A 14908-nucleotide genomic window follows, 5' to 3' on the forward strand; every position below is an offset into this window, starting at 1 on the left:
TTGTCTCACCAGGTTTAAATCAAGGTGTAAGCAGGGCTGTGTTCCTGTGTGGAAGCTCTGGGGGCAAGTCCAGGTCATTATCTTTTCCTGCATCAAGAGGTTGCCTGCATTTCTTGGCTCATGGATCCCTTTGTCCATCTAAAAAGCCAGCAATGTAGCATCTCTCTGACCCTTCTTCATAGTTATCTCTCTCTCTCTCTCTGACTCTCCCATTTTTTTTTTTTTTTTTTTTTTTTGACTCTCCCATTTTTAAATGACTCTTGTGACTATATTAGGCTTACCCAGATAATCCAGGATAATTTCCCCATTTTAAGGTCATCAGATTCTTAATTTCATTTTGCCATGTAACATATAAATTCATAGTGTGAGTTAGAGTTAGTTGCTCAGTTGTGTCTGACCCTGCGATCTCATGGACTGTAGACTGCCAGGCTCCTCTGTCCATGGGATTCTCCAGACAAGAATACTGGAGTGGGTTGCCATGCTCTTCTCCAGGGGATCTTCCCAACCCAGAGATCGAACTCAGGTCCCTAGGTTCCAGGTATTGAGATGTGGACATCTTTGAAGACCATTATTCTGCCTACTACACTCTGATCCTCAAAGATTTATGTCATACATCAAACATATTCACCCCATTCCAAGGTTCCCTATTAAAACATCAATTCAAAGTCCTAAATCTCATGTAAATCTCATTAAAATCATCTAAGTTAGATATAGCGGAGACTCTGGATGTAATTCAGCCTGAGACAGAATTCTTCCCTATCTGTGCACCCATGAAACTAGAAAGTAAGTCTCCTGCTCCCAAAAGACAATGGTGGGGGACTTTCCTGGCAGTCCAGTGGTTAAGACTCTGGGCTTCCACTGCCAAGGGCCCAGGTGCAATCCCTGATGGGGGAACTAAGATCCCACAAGCCCTGTGATGCGACAAAAACTTAAAAAAAAAATAGAAAGGAAAAGGGAAAGAAATTTCCCAAGAAATTTCGAAATCCAATCTTGTAAACTCCATTAAGGTTTTTTTTTTTTTTTTTTTGCTTTGTTTCACTTTGTTACTTTGTTTCTGTGTTTATTTATTGGGCTGCATTGCAAGTTGCTACATGCAGGATCTTTAGTTGCATTGTGGCAGGTAAATTCTTAGTTGCGCCATTTGGGATCTAGCTCCCCTACAAGGGATAGAACCAGGGCCTCTCCGTTTTGAGATCGAGAAGTCTCAGCCCCTGGACCACGGGGGAAGTCCCTCCATTGGGTTTTAAGGCCTGGGAATAATTCCTTATGGCTCTCAGTTCTTTTCTCTGGATTTGAAGTTCTATTTTCTGAGTCATCCTTCCTTTTTCATGAAAGAAGCAACTGTTTACAGCTGAGTCATTTTATCAGCCTGCTTCCTGTCTGTAGAATTCTTTCATATTCTTACCAACATATAGTATGGACAGGCTTTTTAATTTTAGCCATTCAGAGGGGCAGGATTTACCTGTGTGGCTTGTGGGATCTTAGTTCCTCAACCAGGGATTGAACCTGGGCCCTCAATAGTGAAAGGGTGGAGCCCTAACCACTGCACCGCCAGGTAACTCCCTACCTAATGATTTTTAACAGCAGTTGACAATACTTGCTTGAATTAAATGCATTAGAGCTTGCAAAAATGTTGGTTTATTATTTCTACTTTAATTAGCTGGCATTCTTCAGTAAAATAGAACTTTCAGAAACTGAGATTGTGTAGCTATCCTAAATATAGTTCCCTTTAGAAAGAGATTAAATGTTTAACTCCTTCCCTGTAATTGCCAGTTTTCAAAACAAAGAGTTATTTTCATCCTTCCATACCTTTTTGATCAAGTAGGTCATTCTTATTTTCCCTTTTGCAATTTGAAACGTATGACTATGAGATTCAAAAGAGTTTCAGGAAATTGCTTAAGGTCTCAATCTCAGCCAACAATCAAGAATCCTGATAAGAGTTTGCTTCTAAAATAAAAGTCTTGGTTGGTTGCCAAGGTACTTTGAGGACTTGTCACAGTCTGCCTGAAAGGGTGCCTGCTTCCTAGTTCCGAGCTCAGAGTTATTGAGAAACATCCCATCTCCCCGCCAAACTCCCTCCCCTGCAGCAGGGTCATTACTGGATGGTCTCACTGGTGCGTTGCCCTTCTCAGCCCCTGCTAGTGTGAGGCAGAAGCTAAACACTGGGGCCCAACAGGCCTGGAACACTTTCTTTTGCCATGAAACACCCTTCACTGACTTCTGTTTGAGCAGACTGCTTTTCTTTCAGAAATTAGAATTAATTAGGGCTGACTTCCTGGGCTCTTTTCCAAGCAAGGATGAGGCTTTTTTTTTTTTTTTCCCCCAAGTGGCAGAAAAGCAGGTTTGGATGGTGGAGTCAGTAAGGGACACTGAAGCTAAGCAGTGGATGGAGTGATGTTCAGCTGGAAGACTCTGAAACAGAGGTAGCAGTTGCTAAAATATTCAAAACCATCAGTGTTCTTTGATAAATAACTGCTACTCTGAGATGCTCCCACCACACCCCTGTCTTCTTCACATCACAGCACCCAGTCTCCTCTTGTCACCCTCCCACCATTGTCTTCATCATCTAGGGTTCAGGCTGAACTATGGTTAAATATTTTTAACAACCCGCCTGGGTGTGGACACAAACTGGATTGGAGTTCTCATTGGTGTGACCTGGCACTTGTATTCTAATTTGAACATGAATGTGGTGTTGTCAGCTACTTTTGAGACAGCCTAGATGCTGCCTACCCTTGGGGTCATGCACGCGTGGATACTGGGTTATGATGTCACATGTATTTCTTAGGCTTGGGATCAAAAGTTTGAAAAACCTAAGCTAGGGCATGCCAGACAAAGGAGGCTGAATGCAGAGGTACACAGCTTGTTTCTGGAAAGGAAAGACAAGATGACTAGGAGGTAGGCAGGGCCAATATGAAAGCTGTGAGACTCATGGTCGGTGAACGGTGTCTGGGAAGCAGTGAGAGTCAGATGTGGGGTACAGGATGTGGGATAGTGAACTGGAGGGCTGGAGTACATGGGAGACTTGAGAAAGAAGCATGTGTATTAGATGCATGGTTCAGGGAATAGAGGAATAATCACTCCACCAAAGATAAAGCAATGAACCTAATTCCTGAAAGTCAGGAAGGTTCCTCATGGACAGAGACATAGAGTGAGTCAGGAAGAGACCAGGAGGGAATCCTAAGGGCTCCTCGGATTAGCGGGCAGTGGAGGAAGAAGCACTCTGATGGACACTGAGCCAGGAAGTGGGGAACTTGCAAATCTGGAAGGGAGAAGACAGAAAGGGAGGGGTAAGGGTTTAACAGGCTGAAATGTAATAACAGGTCAAGTAAGGCAAAGGCCCCCAGAAACCTGGGATGTCTCAGTAGTAGCATGGGCCTACAGTTACTATCCTGACTGTAGGTGCAAGCCTGGCTTTGGTCATTCTGAATTCTGGAACCTTGGACAAGTGACTTAAACTCTTGTGTCTCAGTTTTCTCATCAATAAAATAGAGATAATAATGGGAAGTCCCTGGGAATCCAGTGGTTAGGACTCTAAGCTTTCATTGCCATGGCCTGAGTTCAATCCCTGGTCAGGGAACTAAGATCCCACAAGCGGAGCACCACGGCCAAAAACAACAAAAACACCAAAACCAACCAAACGACAACAATGAAACATTAAAAGTCCCAGGGAGGGACTTCCCTGCTGGTCCAGTGGCTAAGACTCCACGCTCCCAATGCAGGGGGCCTGGGTTCAATCCCTGGTCAGGGAACTAGACCAGACTAAAAGTTTGCATGCTCCAACTAGAGATCCTAAGCTCCAGCACAGCCAAATAAATAAATAAAAATATTTTTTAAAAAGCATAAAATGGAGATAATAAGAATATCTACCTGAGAGAGTTTCAAGAATTAGACAAGAAAGAGAGACTCTCTGAACTGTGTTTAAAACATTGTTCATAAGCCATATAAGCATATGCTAAACTATGATATCTACGGCACCAGCTACCTAAAACTTTTTATACTTTCTGGGCTTGAGTTTCCTTGCATTGGGGTACAAACTCTGGAAATTCAGGAAAGAGGAAAGAAAGAAAGACAGCCATAAAAGAGCACAATAAAGAAAAATCTCTTTCTAAAGACAGAGTTATGCACACGTAAAAAATTGTGACATTGGCACCTCCGCTCTGCCCTCTTCAGTTGCTTCTTGTAGCTGTTTTTGAGACTAAACTTACTTCCCTGTATTTGTGACTTTCAGAGCGCGAGCCAAGGTCACTAAAATAAAGATTTCTTACCCCCTCACTGTAGAAGCAATCCTACTCTGGCCTGGATCCTTTTCCAGACTTCTCTGTGGGCCTGAGAGCCAAATAAGGTAATACACTGAGGCACCACGAGAGGGGAAGAGGGTGGAGCTGAAATCAGAACCGGATTTCAGGAACAGAGCTGACTCTGGGGCCTGGGCCCAGTGAGGAAGGATCACTGTTCATGTAACCTGTTGTTCCCTGGGGTTCCCGGAGGAACATGGGGAACTGAAAAAACAAACACACACACCCAGAGACATCGAGGCAGTTTTTCCAAATGGTCACAATTCATGAGCTTGGCTGCTTTCCACTCCTCTAGGCTTCAGAGTCAGATTTGGGGTCTGAAGCCCGCCTCTGTTCTTTACAAACTGTGTGACCTTGGGCAACTTACTTAACCTCTCTGCATCCCAGTTTCCACTTGTTTTAAGTGCTACAGTTACATTTTGTAAATCAAGTAATATGCAGAGAAAACCACAGGGTGATAATTATTGTGTGTGCTTTGGGAGCAGTTACTGCAGATGGAGAAAGGTATTGCAGGCGGGTGCGATGTCGGGGAAACAGAATTACTCAAATGCTCTCAGCTAACTTCAGTTGTCACGTGACATATCCCCGGACTAGGGGAATTCAGATAATCAACTGATGGTGATCAGAAAATAATTTGCTGTTGTTGATCACTACATCATGTCTGACCCTTTGCGACCCCATGGACTGCAGCATGCCAGGCTCCCCTGTCCTTTTCTCAGCATTTGCTCAAATTCATGTCCATTGAGTTGATGATGCTATCTAATCATCTCATCCTCTGCTGCCCACTTCTCCTTTTGCCTTCATCTTTCCCAGCACCAGGGTATCTTTTCCAGTGAGTTGAATCTTCGCATTAGATGACCAAAGTACTGGAGCTCCAGCTTTAGCATCAGTCCTTCCAATGAAAGTTCAGGGTTGATTTCCTTTAGGATGGACTGGTTTCATCTCCTTGCAGTCCAAGGGACTCTCGAGAGTTCCCCAACGCATAGATCACAGCCTTGTCATAGCAAAGGGGCTTGAGTAACTCAATGAAGCTATAAACCATGCCATGCAGGGCCACCCAAGATGGACAGGTCATAGTGAAGAATTCTGACAACACGTAGCGCACTGGAGAAGGGAATGGCAAACCACTCTAGTATCCTTGCCTCGAGAACCCCGCGGACAGTGTGGAAAGGAAAATAATTATGGGTCAATTTAAAATGAAAGTTTTATGCCCACGTTATTTCAGCTCTTTATTTCAGTAGAAAGAATTTTCATTAGATGTAATTATAAAAAATTGGACCAAGTAGAGAAATGGCCAAAAAAAGAGAAATCTTCATCTTACCTAGAAGTAAATGCTAATTATTCTTTTTTTCTCTCTTTTTTTTTAGCTTTTTATTTTATATTGGAGTATAGCTTATTAACGATGTTGTGATAGTTTCAGGAAGACAGCAAAGGGACTCAGTCATACATATACATGTATACATTTCCCCCCAAACTCCTCTCCCATCCAGGTTGCCACATACCACTGAGCAGAGTTTCCTATGCTATATGATAGGTTAAATGCTATTATTGTGTATGTAAACTTTTCTACTTTTTTCTCTGTGTCTCTATATGTGTGTGTGTGTGTGTGTGTGTGTGTGTGTGTATGGACATACACATACATATATATATATAATGCTTATATATTTGAAAAATAAATCATCCCTGCATTGTTCTATAACCTGTGTGGGTTTATGTGGGGGTCATTTTGGGGCGGCGGTGTTAAGAATAGCTGTGAATCCTCTTAAAATCCACTAAGTGGCCATCAGCCTTCTCAGTTTCCTTACACACAAAATTTCTGTTTATTGATTCAATGTTTCCCAATCTTTTTGATTCTGTAACACACTTTAAGAGGCCTAAACATAAGGAGGATACAACATAGTGAATGGGAAGAAGTATAACCTGAATAGTTATAACTTATAAACTGAAATGAACAGGTTATATTAATAGTTTATAAAAGAACAGGTTATAACCTGAATTGCTGGCCCTGACCCTTAAACTTGAAAATAAAAACAAACAATGAAAGCTCATGAAGCAAGCTACAGAATTTTGCCTGTAGAGTAAAGCTTTATCTGGGTGTAATTTAAATTCTGAAATATGTAGCAAGCAATCAAGACATACTAGGGAATGTACATCAACTATACTTCAACAAAAATAAAAATAATTAAAATAAAAGATATGTTAGAAGAGAAGGATGAAAAGACACCAGGACCACAACTGCTCTTTGTTCTAAGATCAAGGCTGGAAAGATGGCAACAGAGTCTCTGGGAAGTGTGGGGAGGGCTGGCAACGAGAGCTTCACACTCATTTTTTTTTGTCCCTCTTTATGGCTGTGTTGGGTCTTGCGGGCTTCTCTAGTTGCAGCACTCAGTCTTAGTTGCTCCAGGGTGTGTGGGATGTTAGTTTCCCAACCAGGGATCAAACTCACGTCCCCCACATTGGAAGGTGGACTCTTAACCAACTTAACCACTTGAAAATCCCTTCATACTCATGCTTGATGAACATTTATCACCTTCCATGTGTCAGGCTGGGTTTAGTCTCATGACAGGAAGGGATCTTGTGGCTGGGAAGAGGTTTAGGAAGAATTGAGGATCTATCTGGTCTTTTCTGGGGTACTGAATGTAAATGTTCCATAAATGTTCTGTAAAATGCTACACTATTATGATGTCATCAGCAGCATACTTAGTCTTTTTCTCTTTCTTGATCTCCTCTTGTGGCCTCTCTCCTTTTCTTTTCCTTTTTTTTTTCTTTCTGACTTCTTAATTACGGGAAAATATCAAACACATAACAAAAGTAAATAGAGCATAACAAACCCCATGTACTCATTACCCAGCTTCAACAACTCTGAGCTCAATCTTGTTTTATCAGCTGAGGACTGGAGACTCAATTGACTTCCCCCATCCCCATGTGTGGGTTTTTTGTTTTTAATTAATTAAAAAGTTTATTAGCCATAGAAAAAAATTGATTCTTTAATTTTCATTAAGTTCCCTGTAAAACAGTAAGCTTACAGAAAGTTTCTTCCTCATGAACAGAAAATCACTATGTTTTTGATCCAAGATATATTGGGATTTTGTTCCTTTCTTCTTCAGATGACAGACAGATGGATGTAGCCAAATCTATGAACAAGTGTACTTGCCCCAAATATGCAACATAAATATAGAAGCGATGAACAGAAGACTCATAACCGATACTGGAACAGGGCCCCCTTTGAGCCCTGGCGAATCCTCTGTGTAGAATCGCCACATCCCCGCAGTGCCAGCTGAGGTCGTACAGTTTGCTCTCCTTGTTCCACAGGTGGCATTCTCCCTCTGCCAGACTGTGCTTTGCTTTGCTGAGAGACTGCCCCGAGGAGCCCACATTAGTGCCGCTGGGGGTCGGGCCTGGCATGTTGAAGACGCGAGGGTGGCAGGGAGCTGAAGTGAACTGCAGAGGAACCCATGTGTTTTGTTTTTTTTTAACATTTATTTTCATTTATTTATTTGGTTGTGCTGGGTCTTGGTTGTGGCATATGGAATCTTTAGCTGTGACATGTGGGTATCTTTCAGTTGAGGTCTGCAAACTCTGGAGTCCAGTTTCCCCACCAAGGATTGAACCTGGGCCCCCTGCCTTGGGAGTGCAGAGTCTTAGCCACTGGACCACCAGGGAAGTCCCCCCCATATTATTTTGAAGAAAACCCAGAACATATTATTTCATATGTGAGTCTCTCAGCATGTATCTCTAAAAAGGTAAGGACCTAAAAAAATCATTTCAATTAATCATCATTCCTTAATGTCATCCAACATTTAGTCGGTGTTCAGATCCCACATCAACTGTCTATCGGGAGACAGAATGAGATTTCACAGATACAAAGTTCAGTCTCACAAGACCACCCTCCACTTCAGGAATTTTGGTAGGGATTGCACCGAATCTGTAGCTTGCTTTGGGTACTATGCCATTTTAACACTATTAAGTCATTTAATCCATGAATAGGGGATATTTTGCTTGTTAGAATTTTAAGTCTGCTATGATAGACCTTTGAAATAGTTCAGAGGATTAAATGTACTAAATATACAAGTGTTGCTTGATACATTTAAAGGAATTAAATCAGTCAAGTGTGTAAATAATGTTAACTGTTTAGGAAAATTCTGCTTAACTTCTGATTTTTTTTTTTTTTTTGGCCCCTCCATGCAGCCTGTAGGATGTTAGTTGCCCAACCAGGAATCAGACCATTGCCCCCCTGCATTGGAAGTGTGGTGTCCTAACCAATGGACCACAGGGAAGTCCCTTGATTCTATTAAAGACTTATCTAAGGATGGTGGGAATTATTGATCTTATTTTAAAAATTAGTTTCTTAGAAAATAAAATAACAATGATTGGAAGTTTAGCTTAACTATACAGAAAGAAACGGATTTAAGAACTTGAAACTTTGGGGACTTCCCTGGTGGTCCAGTGGCCAAGACTTTGAGCTCCCAATGCAGCCGTCTAGGGTTCATTCTCTGCTCAGGGAACTAGATCACACATGCCGCAACTAAGAGTTCTCATGCTGCAACTAAAGATCCCACATGCCCAAACTACGACATGGTGTAGCCAAATAAAATAAATAAATACTCCAACTAATAAAAAAATTAAAAAAAAAAAAAAAAAAGATCCCACATGCCCAAACTACGACATGGTGTAGCCAAATAAAATAAATAAATAAAAAGAATTGGAAACTTTGACAAATTTAACATTAATCAGAACTCCAGAATCAATCACTATGCTTTTCCAGGCACTAGAACCCTCCTCAGAAGATAAAATGTCCAGGGAATTTCCTGGCAGTCCAGTGTTTAGGACGCCATACTTCTACTGCAGGGGGCAAGGGGTTTGTTTGATCACAGGTTGGGGAAGTAAGATCCTGCAGCCAAATAAATAAATAGTCCAACTGTCACCTGGAATCTTCCACATGGTGGAGGGCGGAAAATCTCCTGGGTGAGCTTTCCATGCTACTAACAGACCACTGTAGCAGCTCTCTGAGCCTTCCAGAGAGAAAACAATTAATGTTTATTGACTGAAAGTGATGGATTCAGATTTGCTTCTCTGAAAGCACTTAGTAGCTTGGTAAATACTTGACATACAAATAAATACAAGTATAACATGAACATTTTACATATTCATAAAATTTCACATCTATTCCTCACTTTGTGCTTCAACCACACTGCCCTATTTTTCTTTAATTCCTCTAACTTGCTACAATAACTTCATGTATTCAGTACCCTCTTCCAGGAACTTTCCTTCTCACAAACTTTGCCAGACATCTCCTGCTTCTGCTAAATCATCACTTCCTCCAGGAAGCCTCCTTTGGTTTACCTAATCAGGCCAATCTTTCTTATGATATGGTCTTAAGACACCATTTCCCTCTTCAGACCATTTTCTACATAAGTAATTTCACAACCAGTTATGTGATTCTTTTTCTAGTTCCCCTATATCTTGGACCTTAGCCCCATGATGGGAACTGAATGAGTGATTGTTAAATACGCAGTATGATCCAAAGAACTGTTTCAGGGACTTCCCTGGTGGTCCAGTGGTTAAGAATCTGCACTTCAGATAGAGGGGGTGCAGGTTCAATCCCTAGTCAAGCAACTAAGATCCCACATGCTGTGTGATGTAACCTAAAAAAAAAAAAAAAAACAAACTAGTTCAGGGAATAATATAAAAATACATAGAAGGGCCATATGTCAAAGGATCAAGGCAATTAGGTTTAAAAAACTTTAAACTATGTGATTTGCAGAAGCACTATTTTCATATAGTTGTCCAGGACATAGAATTAAAATGAGTTTTTAAATGATCATTTGTTGTCATTGTGTGGTTATTTTCCACTCGTCCATGTCGAGCAACACCATCCAACAGATACAATGTGAGCCACACACTTAATTTTAAGTGTTCTGGTAGCCACAGTCAAAATGTATAAAGAAACAGATGAATTTAATTGTAATAATATAGTTGATTTAACCCAATGCATAAAAACATCATCATTTCAACATGTAATCAGTATAAAAAACAAGTAAGATCTCTACATTATTTTTGAATACCAAGGTTTTGAAATCCAGGAAGAATTTTTACATTTATAGTACATGTCAATTTGGACTGAAATAACCCCGTGAGCCTAGTGGTGGACACTATAACCCTAGACCAATTTCCAGTCTTCTCTGTCCTCCTCTGTGCCCTGGGTGGCTGACCTGGGCTTGCATCACTCAGCTCTCTTGTCCTCAGATTTCCAGATAGCCTTGGGCAATAGAAGGCACTATTAAAAGATGGGAGTATAGAAAGAGAAAGAATTCCAGTTATTTCATTTCTGGCCACCCCCACCCCTGCCTGAACTGGGCTGCCACATTTCCTCCACCTAAGGGCCTCTCTTCATAGCTATAGCGTTGGTCTGGTTCTGGTAACCCTGCTCCCTTCCTTGCCCCATTGGGCCTAGAAGAGGTGCCTCTGGGAGTTCCCCACTGCCCTGTGGATTTTTTTAACCCGAACCTCTGTAAATAATTACCTCTTCAGTTAACCCTTTGTTTGGTATGCCATCTGCATCCTGTGAGGACACTGATTATATCAAGCAGTTAATAAACTATTGTTATTATGGTCTACACTCTCAACAGATTTTTGTTCGTGGATACTTGAGATCAATCACAATATTGAAAAGTTCTATTTGTTATACATAATGCTAATAATGCCTGACCATCAATAGTTTTTTTTTTTTTCTTTTTAAAAAAATTCTTATTTTTGGCTGCCCTGGGTCTGCATGCAGGCTTTCTCTAGTTGTGTTTAGTGGGGGCTATTCTCTAGTTGAGCTTCTCATTGAGGTGGGTTCTCTTATTGTGGAGCACAGGCTCTAGGTTGCAGTGGTTTCAGTAGTGGTGTTCCTCAGGCTTCGTTGCCTCCAGGCATGTGGGATCTTCCTAGACCAGGAATGGAATCAGTATCCCTTGCATTGCACGGTGAATTCTTTAACCACTGGACCATCAGGGAAGCCCAATAATTTTTTTAATAAAAAAAAAAGTACTTAACCTACTGTATACCATAGAGAACTATACTCAATACTTAAAAAAGATTGTTTTTTAATTTTATTTTTTGGCTTTACCAGGGACTTGCGGGAGATCCCCATTAGGAATTGAATCCAGGCCACAGAAGTGAAAGTACTGAGTCCTAACTGCTGGACTGTCAGGGAATTCCCTCTACTCAATATTTTGTAATAAAAGAATAAAAGAATCTGGAAAAGAATATATATATGAGATATATATATATATTAATCACTCTGCTATACACCTGAAACTAACACGACACTGTAAATGAAGTGTACTTCAATTAAAAAAAATTTTTTTTCTAAGCACTTAGCAAATTGGTAGCAGGCAAATTTTAGAACTGTAACATAGCTTAGAGTCATGGTTCTAGACGAGGTAATGAGAAGTCTGTGTCAGAGTAATTAATTTCTGTATTTGGAATCCTCCTGTTTGCAAGTAACAGATAAAAAAAAACTGAAAGTGACTTAGAATCAGAGGCAGAGGTAGGGAACATGTATGTTCACACAACTGGAAATCTCAAAAATGGAACTGGGTTCAGTGTTTCTTCACCAAGAGTCTGGTCCCCGTCTCTCAGCTCTCCCTCTCTTTTGGTTGGGGGTCTTATTGCAGGCTGCTTCCTCCCTTCTAGAAAGAGGATGGCTGCCAGGTTCAAGACCCTGCTAGTCAGAGAAAAGGAACATACCTCTCTGCTGACAAGATAGCTAGTTCATGGAAGCAATACTGTACATCAATAATTACACTGCTCTTATAAATTTATGTGGGCATTTTTGGTAGTATACAACTCACAGAGTCTTAAACTGGAAGGGTTTCTGTATAAAGGATAATAGATTATGGCTAGAATGCAGTTAATACAGAACCTGATGATATAAAGATAACCCCAGGAAGTTATCTTTAGAGTTCAAATTTGCAATCACCTTAACCAAGAGCCCAAGCACAGTTTTATGACTTGTAAAAAATACGGAAGATGAAAATTGCTAAAATCTTATATTCTACATTTAGATTATGGCTATTAAAAGTTTTAAAATAACTGTAATTTTGCAAATTACAAGTCCCATTAGCTGACAGGTCTGGTTGGATTACTCATCCATTCCTGAACTAATGGGGGTAAGGCAGGGAGGCTACTAAGAATGGGGATGATTTAATTAACTAGGGGTGCTCATGCCTCTACCCCTAAAAAAGTAGGGTATAGGATCCAACCACACTTAAGTCAATAACACGGTCTACTGTGAGAATCGTTCCTCAGAGAAAGTCAAAAGATACTTGTTTACTACAACGTATGATGCCCATCCAAGAATTTCTGATATGTTCACTTGAAGCTTCCTATGATTCTAGGGTCTAGACAAGAGTGGTTGGTGGTTGAATAAATTTAAAGGAACATTAAAATAGTCTATAATTTAAATGGATAATTCACTGGGCTGTGGTGTGGATGACCACAAGAAGAGGTTCAGAACGTATTTGAAAATACAGCGGGAGGGATTAAGAGTGCTCCACTGAAAAATGCACACTAGACTAGCATTCAGAGAAGGCAACGGCACCCCACTCCAGTACTCTTGCCTGGAAAATCCCATGGATGGAGGAGCCTGGTGGGTTGCAGTCCATAGGGTCGCTAAGAGTCGGACACGACTGAGCGACTTCCCTTTCACTTTTCACTTTCATGCATTGGAGAAGGAAATGGCAACCCACTCCGGTGTTCTTGCCTGGAGAATCCCAGGGACGGGGGAGCCTGGTGGGCTGCCGTCTATGGGGTCGCATAGAGTCAGACACGACTGAAGTGACTTAGCAGCAGCAGCAGCAGCAGCAGCAGGCTAGCATTACACACACACATAATAACAACAAAAATAGGGGAAATGGTGGGAAAGAATGGGATATGAGATGTGAAAAGAGCAATATTTTTTTTGAACAAAGATTGAGCCAGCTGATTGACATACATCATTTAATTACTTAATTAACCAAATATGTTTGATCACCTGCTGTGTATCAGGCTTGCTTCCTGGCCCTGGGGATGCAGGAGTGACCACAGGAGACCAAAGCTGAAGTTCTTGTGAGGGGAGACAGTACACAACAACCCTGCATTGCTATAATTACTCCATTTTATAGCGAGGAAAGCGATCTTGAGTGACAGTAAGGGACTCTTCTGCAGACACTTTTAACAGTAAGTAGCAGGAGTACTATGGTCGAAATCCAGGATAGTCTGACTTAAAAAAGGCTTTGCTTTGGGACTTCCCTGGCAGCCCAGTGGTTAAGCCTCTATGATTCCACTGCAGGGGGCCCAGTTTTAATTCCTGGCCCGGAACCAAGGTCCCACATGCTGCTGGGTGCAGCCAAAAAAAAAAAAAAAGCTTTGGTTTGATAGAAGGAAATAAAAGAGGAGAACAATTTACCTTGGAGGAGGGGAGCAAATCAAAGCAAATTTATGTGAGCCAGAAAAGAAAAGCAATTAGAGAAGGAAAGAAAAGTAAGAAATGGAAAGGTTCTGCTAGAATCCCTCACCTGGTAAACACCCAAGGTAAGGCCAGCTCAGGGTCTGCCTCAACTACTGCATTTCTCCTTCCCTACTCTTCCCTTGCTGGTACGGAAGCCCCATTTTACAGATATAAAAACTAAGGCTCAGGGCTATTCAGTTCAGTTCAGTCGCTCAGTTGTGTCCAACTCTGCAACCCCATGAATCTCAGCACGCCAGGCCACCCTGTCCATCACCAACTCCCGGAGTTTACTCAAACTCATGTCCATCGAGTCGGTGATGCCATCCAGCCATCTCATCCTCTGTCATCCCCTTCTCCTGCCCCCAATCCCTCCCAGCATCAGGGTCTTTTCCAATGAGTCAACTCTTTGCATGAGGTGGCCAAAGTACTGGAGTTTCAGCTTCAGCATCAGTCCTTCCAATGAACACCCAGGACTGATCTCCTTTAGGATGGACTGGCTAGATCACCTTGCAGTCCAAGGGACTCTCAAGAGTCTTCTCCAACACCACAGTTCAAAAGCATCAATTCTTTGGTGCTCAGCTTTCTTCACAGTCCAACTCTCACATCCATACCTGACCACTGGAAAAACCATAGCCTTGACTAGACGGACCTTTGTTGGCAAAGTAATGTCTCTGCTTTTTAATATGCTATCTAGGTTGGTCATAACTTTCCTTCCAAGGAGTAAGTGTCTTTAATTTCATGGCTGAAATCACCATCTGCAGTGATTTTGGAGCCCAGAAAAATAAAGTCAGCCACTGTTTCCACTGTTTCCCCATCTATTTGCCACGAAGTGATGGGACCAGATGCCATGATCTTAGTTTTCTGAATGTTGAGCTTTAAGCCAACTTTTTCACTCTCCTCTTTCTCTTTCATCAAGAGGCTTTTTAGTTCCTCTTCACTTTCTGCCGTAAGGGTGGTGTCATCTGCATATCTCAGGTTATTGATATTTCTCCCTGCAATCTTGATTCCAGCTTGTGCTTCTTCCAGCCCAGCGTTTCTCATGATGTATTTACTCTGCATATAAGTTAAATAAGCAGGGTGACAATATACAGCCTTGACGTACTCCTTTTCTTATTTGAAACCAGTCTGTTGTTCCATG

At 41.5% G+C, this 14908-nt stretch overlaps 1 pseudogene; it reads right to left on the reverse strand.

The window, feature by feature from the left end:
* Window positions 1–7399: 7399 nt before the first annotated feature.
* Window positions 7400–7700, reverse strand: LOC122429739 (annotated as a pseudogene).
* Between the last annotated feature and the right edge of the window lie 7208 nt (window positions 7701–14908).

This window comes from Cervus canadensis, chromosome 28 (genome assembly GCF_019320065.1).
Source record: "Cervus canadensis isolate Bull #8, Minnesota chromosome 28, ASM1932006v1, whole genome shotgun sequence".
Lineage (NCBI taxonomy): Eukaryota > Metazoa > Chordata > Mammalia > Artiodactyla > Cervidae > Cervus > Cervus canadensis.